This window comes from Hydra vulgaris, chromosome 03, assembly GCF_038396675.1.
Source record: "Hydra vulgaris chromosome 03, alternate assembly HydraT2T_AEP".
Lineage (NCBI taxonomy): Eukaryota > Metazoa > Cnidaria > Hydrozoa > Anthoathecata > Hydridae > Hydra > Hydra vulgaris.
In genome coordinates, this window is record NC_088922.1 from 52,225,387 (window position 1) to 52,237,500 (window position 12,114).

Below are 12,114 nucleotides of genomic sequence, written 5' to 3' on the forward strand. Positions count from 1 at the left end.
ATATATATATATAATATACATATATATATATATATACATATATTATATATATATATAATATACATATATATATATATATACATATATATATATATAAAAATATATACATATATATATATATATATATATATATATATATATATGTATATATATATATATATATATATATATATATATATATATATATATATATATATATATATATATATATATATATATATATATATGTATATATATATATATATATATATATATATATATATATATATATATATATATATATATATATATATATATATATATGTATATGACTTTAATATTAAAAAATGTTAACCTTTCTGTCAAGAGAACATGTGCAAACTATGTTGTCTTTGACAATTTTTTTCCAAGCACTTTACAAATTTATTATTACAAGAACAAACAGGTAGATTACATTTGCAAGCTGAAATATCAAAAAGAGTTTAAACTTTTCTGAAAAAATATTTTCGGTTAATCTGTTTTGTTTTCATGAAGCATAATTTATTTATTAACTCTACCACATAATAACTTTCATATAGTGATAACTTTGGATTCACAGTGTGCCATATTTTTATCACTTTAATTGCTATCATTTTTACAATGCCATCGTCTTTTAAGTCTTGGTTGATGTATTTAAGGAAGTAGCTGTTATTGAATAATCTGGCGAATGGTTGGTGACTCTGCTTCATTTAAAGGTGAAGGCTGACCACAAATTTTTTTAGCAAAACTGCCTCTTTTTGGTTTGTGGGCATTCCATTAAATAATGTAGCCATATTCGAAAAAGTTTTTTTTTTTTTTTTTTTTAAACATCTTCGCTTCCAACAAGGCTGCAGGCAGCCACTAATTAAAGTTGGAAGTTACTGAAAGAAAAAAGATGAAAATTGTAGAGCAAGATAACAATTGACGGACGACTTAAAGGATTGCAAATTATATGAATCAGTAAAGCAAGATTATGGAACTCCAAAGATGCGAACTCCAAAGAGCTGATGTTCGAGGAAAAAAACTAGCCGAATAAGCGTTTTTGGAGCACTTTAGAACAATTACAGAAAAAGAATGACACTTAATTGAATGACGAGTAACACGAGAATGAATTTTAGTCGATGGCACAAGAGATGCTAGCTCTTTAGAGTAGTGCCCATTACAGTATTTGTAGAAAACATAAAGAGAAGCAACATTACGACGATGTGATAATGGTTGGAGGTTGGCTGCAAGAGCAGGTCCAACTATGTTTACAATGTGTTTTTGCACCTTGTCTAAAAGAGAAAGAGCGTCATTAGAAGAACCGCCCCAGATATGGCAACATTATTCCATACAAAGCTGGATTTGAGATTTATAGAGATAGAGGATGGAATCCAAAGTAAGAAAGTGTCGTGCTCGATAAAGAGATGCAACCTTAGCAGATGCTTATTTTGCAACTGATTTGATATATGGTTTCCAAGAAAGATTTGAAGTAAGAGTTAATCCTAGAAGATGAAGAGTTGATGACTCATCGACTACATCACCGTTCATAAATATAGGAAGATCTAAATTATTGCGATAACGATTGGCTAAAAAGAATTGAGTTTTATCTGAATTAAAGTTCACCAGCCACTGTGAGCCCCATGCTGTAGCAGAAGTAAGATCCTTTTCAAGCTCAAATACCCCCTCCAAGCAATCAGAGGGTGTTGGTTTCTTATCACGACAAGAATAAATGGTAGTATCATCAGCAAACAATGCCACCTTAGATATGAGAATATCTGGAAGATCGTTAATGTAAATTAAAAAGAGTATAGGGCCAAGGATTGAACCTTAAGGAACCCCTGAAATTACAGAATAAGAAGAAGAGTGCTGTCCATTGAGGACAACTTTTATAGTACGATTGGAAAGGAAGGATTCAATAATCTTAAAGATGTTGCCGGATACAACATAATAAGAAAGCTTATGTAGAAGACCAGCATGCCAAACTTTATAAAAAGCTTTTGAAATGTCAAGAGTGATGGCCTTAACCTCTCCAACTTTATCTAATGCACGATAAAACCTATCGGTAACTACTGTTTGCAAATCAGCTGTAGAGCGAGAAGATCGAAATCCATATTGATTGTCAGAAAGCAAGTTATTAGATTCAAGATGAGAAATTAAAAGCTTGTTTAATAAGAATTCAAAAACCTTGCTTATGATCGGAAGAAGACTTGTGGGACGGTAGTTAGACGAATCAGATCGCTCACCATAATTTTTTAAGATAGGGATAACAGATGCCGCTTTCCAGCAGGCTGGAAAACAAGACTTTGATAAGCACCTGTTAAATAGTTTTGAGAGTATAGACGACAGCTCTGGAGAACACTTCTACAAGACAATAACAGGTATGTTGTCCGGACCACAAGCTGTAGAAGAGTCTAGACAGGAAATCACTTTAGATACAAGCTGGAGTGATATGAATGTCAAGCAATGGATCAACCTGTTTGTTGGCAATATCAGGTAGAACGCAACTAGTGGAATCAAGAGATGATATTGATGAAAAGTTTTTAGCAAACAATTCAGCTTTATCTTTAGGTGAGGTGACAAAGTCTGAACCTTACAAGAGAGGTGGAATTAAAGATTTGCCCTTATTATTGATATTATTAAAGATTCTCCAGAAGTCACGAGAGCCTAATTTTTGAGATGATATTTGAGATTTCATGACCTGAGAATAGCAGGTTTTGGAGTTAGACAAAACTTTTTTACAATTGAGTTTTTACAATTGGAGAATTGTTTTGCTGATAAATATGGAAGTAACGGTTTCGATTGGCAATCGCAGCAGCACAGCGTGAGGAAAACTATGGAGGAGAGTGAAGCTTGACCTGGAATCGTCGAGAGGGAACAAAAGATTCAATGCCATCCCGAATCCACTAAGTTATGTAAGAAGCACATTTGTCGACAGGAAGGCAAAAGATTTCTACTCAAGGGCCATCACGAAGTAAATCACGGAAAGAATCCCAGTCAGCTTTACTGTAGTTGTAAAAGGTTCGATAATAGAAGGATTCAGGTGATGAAGAAGAATGAGATATTAGTTTTAAAGAGATCAAACTGTGATCAGAAGCACCTAAGGGGGAATGTAGAGAAACTGAGCACTGACTAGGGTCAGAAACAAGACATAAGTCGAGTAGAGAAGGTAAATGATTCTGGTTGTCAGGAAAGAGAGTTGGAAAGTTGACTATTTGAGTTAGGGATTGAGAAAGACTTAAGTTGTGGGCTTTTATGCCTGCCGAATCACTGACACTAGAGCCAAGCCATTCAGAGTGGTGAGCATTAAAGTCACCAACAACAACTATATTAGCTGATGGATAAAGAGAGAGGGCTTGGTCAATATGTTCAGAAATAACGTCAAAAAGAATGCAGTCTTGAGATGAAGGAGAGCGATATAGAACAAAGAGAAAGGCAATAGAGTGAAGTGGTGCTAAACGAAAACACATGAAAGAATAGTCTGTGGATTGAAACCAAGTTTCACGACAAATCGGTGAATTCTTACGAATGTAAATGCCTAGGCCAAGCATGTGACTATTGCAGTCTTTACGAATAGGCGGAAGATAACCTTCAACACTAAGATTGCAAGATTAGAAAGCCGAACTCAAATTAGTCTCACAAAGAGCAAGTCGGTCTGGTGAACTTTGCAAGAGATAAGACTCAACAGAAGAAAAGTTACTTCGAAGACCACGAATATTAGTGAATGATAGGTTTAGAGAACTTGGTGATGATAATGGTTTTCGGTGTTTTTTAGTTTTTGTGACTTTATTCATTTTTAAATTAGATTGAAGAACTTGACTCAAAGCATAGATAGTACTCAGAACACTGTTTAATAGCCCAATCAATTGCCTCATTTCTAATAATAAACCTTAAGCCGTAACAAAGGGCTCCAAATGTGGCCTCCGCAATGCACACCAAAAGTACAAACAGGAACACCATCCATGCGCAACATGGCACTGTTAGTACTTTGATATTACAGCCTCTCTGAGAGCTACCACAGAGTTCGGGAAACCTGACTACTAGCCGGCCTCAGAACCATAAAACTGAGTTTTAGAGCTGTACCCTCATTAGGAGATAATAGAATGAGTTGCCTAGTCATAAAAACAGAGACACAAGTAAAACCCATGCATTGAGTCAAGAAGATCCAGCATTCAACATTCTAAACTGGAAACAATGTATTAAAAATACATCTGCGCCAGCCTAATAGATGAAGAAGGGGTGCGAGGCTGGTCAACAGGTAGAATCTGTTTACCCTTTAAGTCTTTGCTTTAGAGGCCTTCTACAAGACAGTAGCCGGGTAGACAGTAGCCGGTAGACAGTAAGTAGACAGTAGCCGGTAGACAGTAAGTAGACAGTAGTCGGGTGCATTTAACATCTGCCCAAGATGAGTATTTTTATCGAGACACCATCTCCAGCCTTTACTCAACCAAGAGCCCTGAAGCAGGGGGTGTTTTAAGTCGGAGTTGGCATCTCCTAGACGCGTACGAGGAATAAGTTTGGCATCTCCTAAATGCATACCAGACGCGTACGAGGAATAAGTTTGGTATGTATAAATACAAATGGTATTTAAATCAGGACTGTAGCTTGATTTAAATACCATTTCTTTAAAGAGGGAGCACTTTTTCAAGAGGTGCTATAAATGAAATAAAAATTATGGCGCCCAATTTTTTAAGTGTCTATATTCACTTATTTTTTGATAAGATTTTGCATATATTTAACAAATTATTTAATTCAGTTGTTTCAAGTTGTTTCAAGACGGTTTTGCCCTGCCCTTTTTTGTGTTGTACTAAAAATTTTTAAATATATGTTTAATTTCAATTTTTTAGTGGCCAAACAGGACAAAGTGCAGTCGAGCACGTGCCCCCCTCGCTCTCGCCCTGCCTACGGGCCTAGTTTAAATGGGTTTTACTAAAAACTCGTTTATTCATTTTAAAATAGCATGTAAAGAAACTAAATTATGGAAAAAATATAAAACAGTATTTGCATTTTTAAATCACAAATATTTTTCATAAGAATGAATTGTTTTCAGCAACATGTCATCTTTTTCAATTTTTTCTGCAAGTTCTGAACAGCTATATTTTCTTAAATTAAATTTAACAAACAAAATAGCTGCCAAAGTTTTCATTGTAAGTTGGGATTTTCCTTCCGTCCAAATATTATTGGCAATCGAAAACAATTGCCCCCACGGAAGCGTTTGTATCTGGCGAACATAAAGTGGCTTCCACCAATTTTAACAAATTGTTATAAGGAACGTGATTACTTTCGAAAAGAGAAAAAATTTCAACCCATCGCTTGTCACATTAAACAGACAGTGAGTTCCAAGAAGAAAACTTTTCCTTTGTGCAATATAAATTAGTTCTCCGAATTTCGTCAAACAATTCATTGTCATCGAATGCGATTTCTATTAATTTTTTCAAAAAAGTTATAGTTTCAATAATTTTAATCCATTCAACATTACAGTTAAGTAAAGACCATTTAAAAACTTTAACCTGATTAAAGTGATGCGTCCACTAATCTTTATACTCTAGACAGACATTGTAAAAAATGTCTACTTCTTTCAGAAATTGGTTTTTAAAATGATTACTTTCTTTGGTAACTTGCAAATGCTGTCTTACCATGAAAGGCAGAAATTTTTTTCTAGATTTTTTATGGTCTTTCAAATCCTTTAATACTACTGTAACTTCAGCAGCAAAAATATCATCTTTCTCAATTTTTTTTTTCCGTGTTATAAAAAACATTGGCTTGACTGTGAACAAAAAGCAATACTACTTCACCCATTTCGTTATTAAAAAAGACAAATAAAAATTTCGGATAATTTTCTAAGCTTCAAAAGTATGATCTTAGTGGCTAATATAACTTAAGCACTCTATCGATAGCTGCTTTTTGTGAATATTGTTATTATCGTTTCGTTTTCAACCTCGGAAATTGGTATTGGTGTTGTCTGCAGAAATAGCCAAAACTTTTGAAGAAACACTAATAGCACTATTGCATTAAAAGATAACTTCTGATCAAATATCTGATGATTCTCCATTTACACAAACCATTTTAATCAGCTGAATTTGCACTCTTTCTTTAACATCAAAAAATCGAGCCAAAATTGGATACATTTGAACGTCCTTGTAGTTTGATGCATCTGAAAAAATTGACACATATGATTCTTTTAATAAAGGATTTCTGAGTTAGTTTCATAATATTTCTTGAACTCGTTTACAATTATTGTTTCACATTTTGTACGCGCTTAAGCAAATCTTTGATTATAAAATTTCTTAATTAGTTTTAGTGTACAACCAGCACTTCTAAAGCTATGCTTGTGTTTGATTGTGTGGAATGCAACTGTTCCTTCTTGAATGGCTAATGTTTTTTCATTTTGATCAAAGCTCTGACTCTTCATCAACTTTGTGATTTTGTTAGACAATATAGAAGCATCCAATGCCATTTTGTGTTTGATAGATTTGCAATGATCATCAATTGCAGACCGTCCACGACTACTAATGTCAAATAGCCCAGCAAACATGTCAGCGTTGAATCAACGTTGAAAACCGGTCGCAGCGTAGAAAAAGCGTTGCAGTCACAAAAACAACGCGCTTTCAACGTTGAATCAATGTTTGTTTTTGTATACTAAATCGCGGTAAATTTAAACGTTGAATAAGCGTTGAAATTGTAACGTAATTTAGCTTCTCAAAAAAAGACGTTTATTCAACGTGGAATCAACTTACGCAAAAAGCCTCTTTAAAGACGATTCAAAATCTATGCTTCATCAACGTTAAAAATAAACCGCTTTTTAAACGTCACATTTTCAACGTTGAATAAGCGTATAAATATCAACTTATATTATCTTCTCCAAAAAACGCGTTTATTCAACGTTGAATAAAAGTACGCAAATAATCACTGTAAAAACGTCGCAAAGTTGAAGGTTTATCAACGTTAGACATTAGCTGCTTTTTCAACGTATTTAGGCTATTTATGAAACAACGCTTATTCAACGTTACTTATACCAACATTGAAAATGTGGTAGTTAAAAAACGTTGAAAAAGTGTTATTTTGCCAACGTTAATTAAACGTTGTTTTGACAACGTTGAGGAAGTGACAAATTGAAAATTATTGTCTCATTAGCTAGCCATTACAAAAATAATTTGCCGTAAAGAAAAGGCAATGAAAACTTAATAGAATGTATGCAGATGGTATAAAAAAAATATTTCAATAAAGTTATGTTTTATAACTTCTTTTTATTGCGGCTAATTTAAAACTTTTAGATTTTGCATCAAATTGTTTATAATATACATAAATCCCAGAGTATATTCGGTTTATTCAGGTTATTTTTGTTGATGATTTATTTATTTTAAAATGACCATTTTAATAAATTGCAAAGTTGTATTAAATATGTTATTTCTAAGTTAAAAATAGCACTTAATTTTAATAAGATTCAGATGTTTTAAGTAATATCAAAATTATTAAAACATAATAAGTCAGACTAAATTTAGTCTGTTCACAGACTAATTTTTTTATTTATTTGAAAAACTTTAAACACCTTACCCTAATTATCAAGCAAATATTCAGTATAAAATCTTCGACCAATAATGAAAGTATGCATTATTAATTTTTCTTTATATAAAAACACGTTTGGGTAAGAAACTTTATTTCCATTTTTTTGAAAAACTTCTAATTTTATTAGAAAAAGTATAAATAAAGTAAAAAAGAAATATATACATTTTATATATGTATATATAATGTTTATATTTCTAGTCCTAATTTTAGAGTTGGTGTTGTATATATAATTCTAACATTTATTATTTATCACATACCTTTGATATGTATTTTTATTTATTTTAATATTATTTATTAATGCATGTAATTATGAATATATATATATATATATATATATATATATATATATATATATATATATATATATATATATATATATATATACATATATATATATATATATATATATATATATATATATATATATATAAGAAATATATACATTTTATATATACATATATATATATATATATATATATATATATATATATATATGTATATATATATATATATATATATATATATATATATATATATATATACATATATATGTATATATATACATACATATACATATATATGTATATATATACATATATATACATACATTATGTATATATATACATATATATATATATATATATATTTATATATATGTATATATATATGTGTGTGTATATGTATTTATATATATATATATATATATATATATATATATATATATATATATATATATATATATATTTATATATATGTATATATATATATATGTGTGTATATGTATTTATATATATATATATATATATATATATATATATATATATATACATATAAACATATATATTTGTTTATAAATGTATATATATATATATATATATATATATATATATGTATATATACATATATATATACATACATTATATATATATATATATATATATATATATATATATATATATATATATATATATATATGTATATATATATATATGTGTGTATATGTATATATATATGTATATATATTTGTGTATATGTATATATGTATATATATATATATATATATATATATATATATATATATATATATATTATATATATATATATATATATATGTATACATATAAACATATATATTCGTTTATAAATGTATATATATATATATATATATATATATGTATATATACATATATATACATACATTATATATATATATATATATATATATATATATGTATATATATATGTGTGTATATGTATATATATATGTATATATATGTGTGTATATGTATATATATATATATATATATATATATATATATATATATATATATATATATATATATGTATACATATAAACATATATATTTGTTTATAAATGTATATATATATATATATATATATATATATATATATATATATATATTATATATATATATATTATATATATATATAGTATAAACATAAATGTATATATAAATATATATATATATTTTTTATTATATATATTTATATATATATGTAAATAAAACAAATGATGCCTTTTTTTTAGATGATCTATTACAATGACTTCACAATCTTGGGCTTAAGTTGTTTATTTAAAAAACAGATTGAAGCAGAGGCAGTTGCTCTATGTTGTTGGGTAGAAGATGGTTGGTTATTTTTGTCCACTGGTGTTATATATATATATATATATATATGTATATATATACATATATATATATATATATATATATATATATATATATATATATATATATATATATATATTTATATATATGTATATATATATGTGTGTGTATATGTATTTTTATATATATATATATATATATATATATATATATTTATATATATGTATATATATATATATGTGTGTATATGTATTTATATATATATATATATATATATATATATATACATATAAACATATATATTTGTTTATAAATGTATATATATATATATATATATATATGTATATATACATATATATATATACATACATTATATATATATATATATATATATATATATATATATATATATATATATATATATATGTATATATATATATGTGTGTATATGTATATATATATGTATATATATTTGTGTATATGTATATATGTATATATATAATATATATATATATATATATATATATATATATATATATATATATGTATACATATAAACATATATATTCGTTTATAAATGTATATATATATATATATATATATATATATATATATATATATGTATATATACATATATATATACATACATTATATATATATATATATATATATATATATATATATATATATATATATATATATATATATGTATATATATATGTGTGTATATGTATATATATGTATATATATGTGTGTATATGTATGTATATATATATATATATATGTTTGTTTACATACATATAAACATATATATTTGTTTATAAATGTATATATATATATATATATATTATATATATATATATATATATATATAAATATATATATATATATATATATATATATATATATATATATTATATATATATATATATTATATATATATATAGTATAAACATAAATGTATATATAAATATATATATATATTTATTATTATATATATTTATATATATATGTAAATAAAACAAATGATGCCTTTTTTTTAGATGATCTATTACAATGACTTCACAATCTTGGGCTTAAGTTGTTTATTTAAAAAACAGATTGAAGCAGAGGCAGTTGCTCTATGTTGTTCGGTAGAAGATGGTTGGTTATTTTTGTCCACTGGTGTTCATGCAATGAAAGCTGCCTATAATAGTTTTCGAATTGATTATTCATGGAACAAGCTTAGAGTTAAAAGATTTAAAGTTACTAAAGGTCATTAAATTTTACAGTACTCATTGCTATTTTAATTGTTTTATATGAATAAAAAAACTATTATAGTTTTATATTAATGGTGAAGTACTATATCAAATAAACTTCTATAATTAACAGTGAAGTACTATATCAAATAAACATCTAATAAGTCTTAGTTTTATTTTGGGATAAGTAAAATTTTGAATCTGTTTATTGTATTATGATTGCCTAGATATATATCGTAATCTGTTTGCACTGGGTCTACGTTTTAGTTTTTACATTTTTGTTTTACTAAATAATTACTTATAAGTATCTATTATTAGATAAAGAAGTAGGCGAAGGATTTAATTTTGCAACTACAGAGGACTCCAAAAAAGAATGAAAGTAATTATGTTAGTGAATGATTGTGTTTCTCTTTGCATTTAACTTTTTATATGGTGAAGAATAAATAAAACTTAATAATAACTATTAGTCATATCTGATTTTAATAATACTGTTTAAATTTTTTTGACATGTGATAATTTGATTTTAGGTGTAAGTTTATTAAGTAAAGTTCTGGTGGATGTATATGTATATACATATATATATATATATATATATATATATATATATATATATATATATATATATATATATATATATATATATATATATATATATATATATATACTTATATACATATAAATATATATTTATATATATATTTATATGTATATACGTATATATATATATGTATATACGTATATATATATATATATATGTATACATAGATATATATATATAGATATATATATATATGTATATATATATATATATGTATATATATATATATGTATATATATATATATATACATATATATATATATATATATACATATATATATATATGTATATATATATATATATATACAAAAGTGACTCAAGATCTGATGTCCAATGAATAATTTTGATGATAAACCATTATTGTTATTTTAACTTTTTCTAAAATTAAATTCCAAAAAATATATTTTAAAATGCTTATTGTTAATAACTTTAACAAAATATTTTTGATGTTAATACTTATAAGTAATTAGTTATTGACAAAGCATTTTTATTTCATAATAAAAATGTAGATGTTTCTTACTTTTGTCACATTTATTTTAGACAGAAAAACTCTAAGTTAGCAAAGTTCATTTAATAGAGTTACTTTTGCATTGAGTTAAAAAGAGTTATAAATGTGTTTTTTTTCTCTCTGGAATCAAGTTAAAAAAAAAACTTAAAACTTTTGCAGTTGTATAGATTCTGACATAAATAATACTGTATATATATATATATATATATATATATATATATATATATATATATATATATATATATTTATATATATATATATATATATATATATATATATATATATATATATATATATATATATATATATACACAAAATTATATAATTTTGTATATATATATATATATACAAAATTATATAATTTTGTATATATATATATATATACAAAATTATATAATTTTGTATATATATATATATACAAAATTATATAATTTTGTATATATATATGGATGCTTGTATGAGTAGTAGCGAAGGTCTTCATTGAGTGCAAGCTTCATAGTAGAGGATGCAACATTCATTTCACGTGACAAAGCCCGAATTTCAATGCCAGGGTTCTTCAACACCTGTTCCTGCAGACTTGCGAGGAATTCTGCTGTATGA

General features: G+C 25.8%; 2 long non-coding RNA genes across 2 annotated transcripts in view; both read left to right on the plus strand.

Moving 5' to 3' along the window:
- The first annotated feature begins 9,077 nt into the window (after positions 1–9,077).
- On the plus strand, positions 9,078–10,961 carry LOC136077770 (uncharacterized). Its single transcript, XR_010637264.1, has 3 exons — positions 9,078–9,191; positions 10,214–10,424; positions 10,727–10,961. It is a non-coding gene; the product is annotated as an uncharacterized LOC136077770 (long non-coding RNA).
- A 967-nt stretch (positions 10,962–11,928) lies between these two features.
- The window catches only part of LOC136077769 (uncharacterized), a 1,248-nt gene continuing 1,062 nt past the window's right edge, over positions 11,929–12,114 (plus strand). Inside the window, exon 1 of the long non-coding RNA XR_010637263.1 lies at positions 11,929–12,114. This exon is cut by the window's right edge and continues 187 nt beyond it. This is a non-coding gene — a long non-coding RNA (uncharacterized LOC136077769).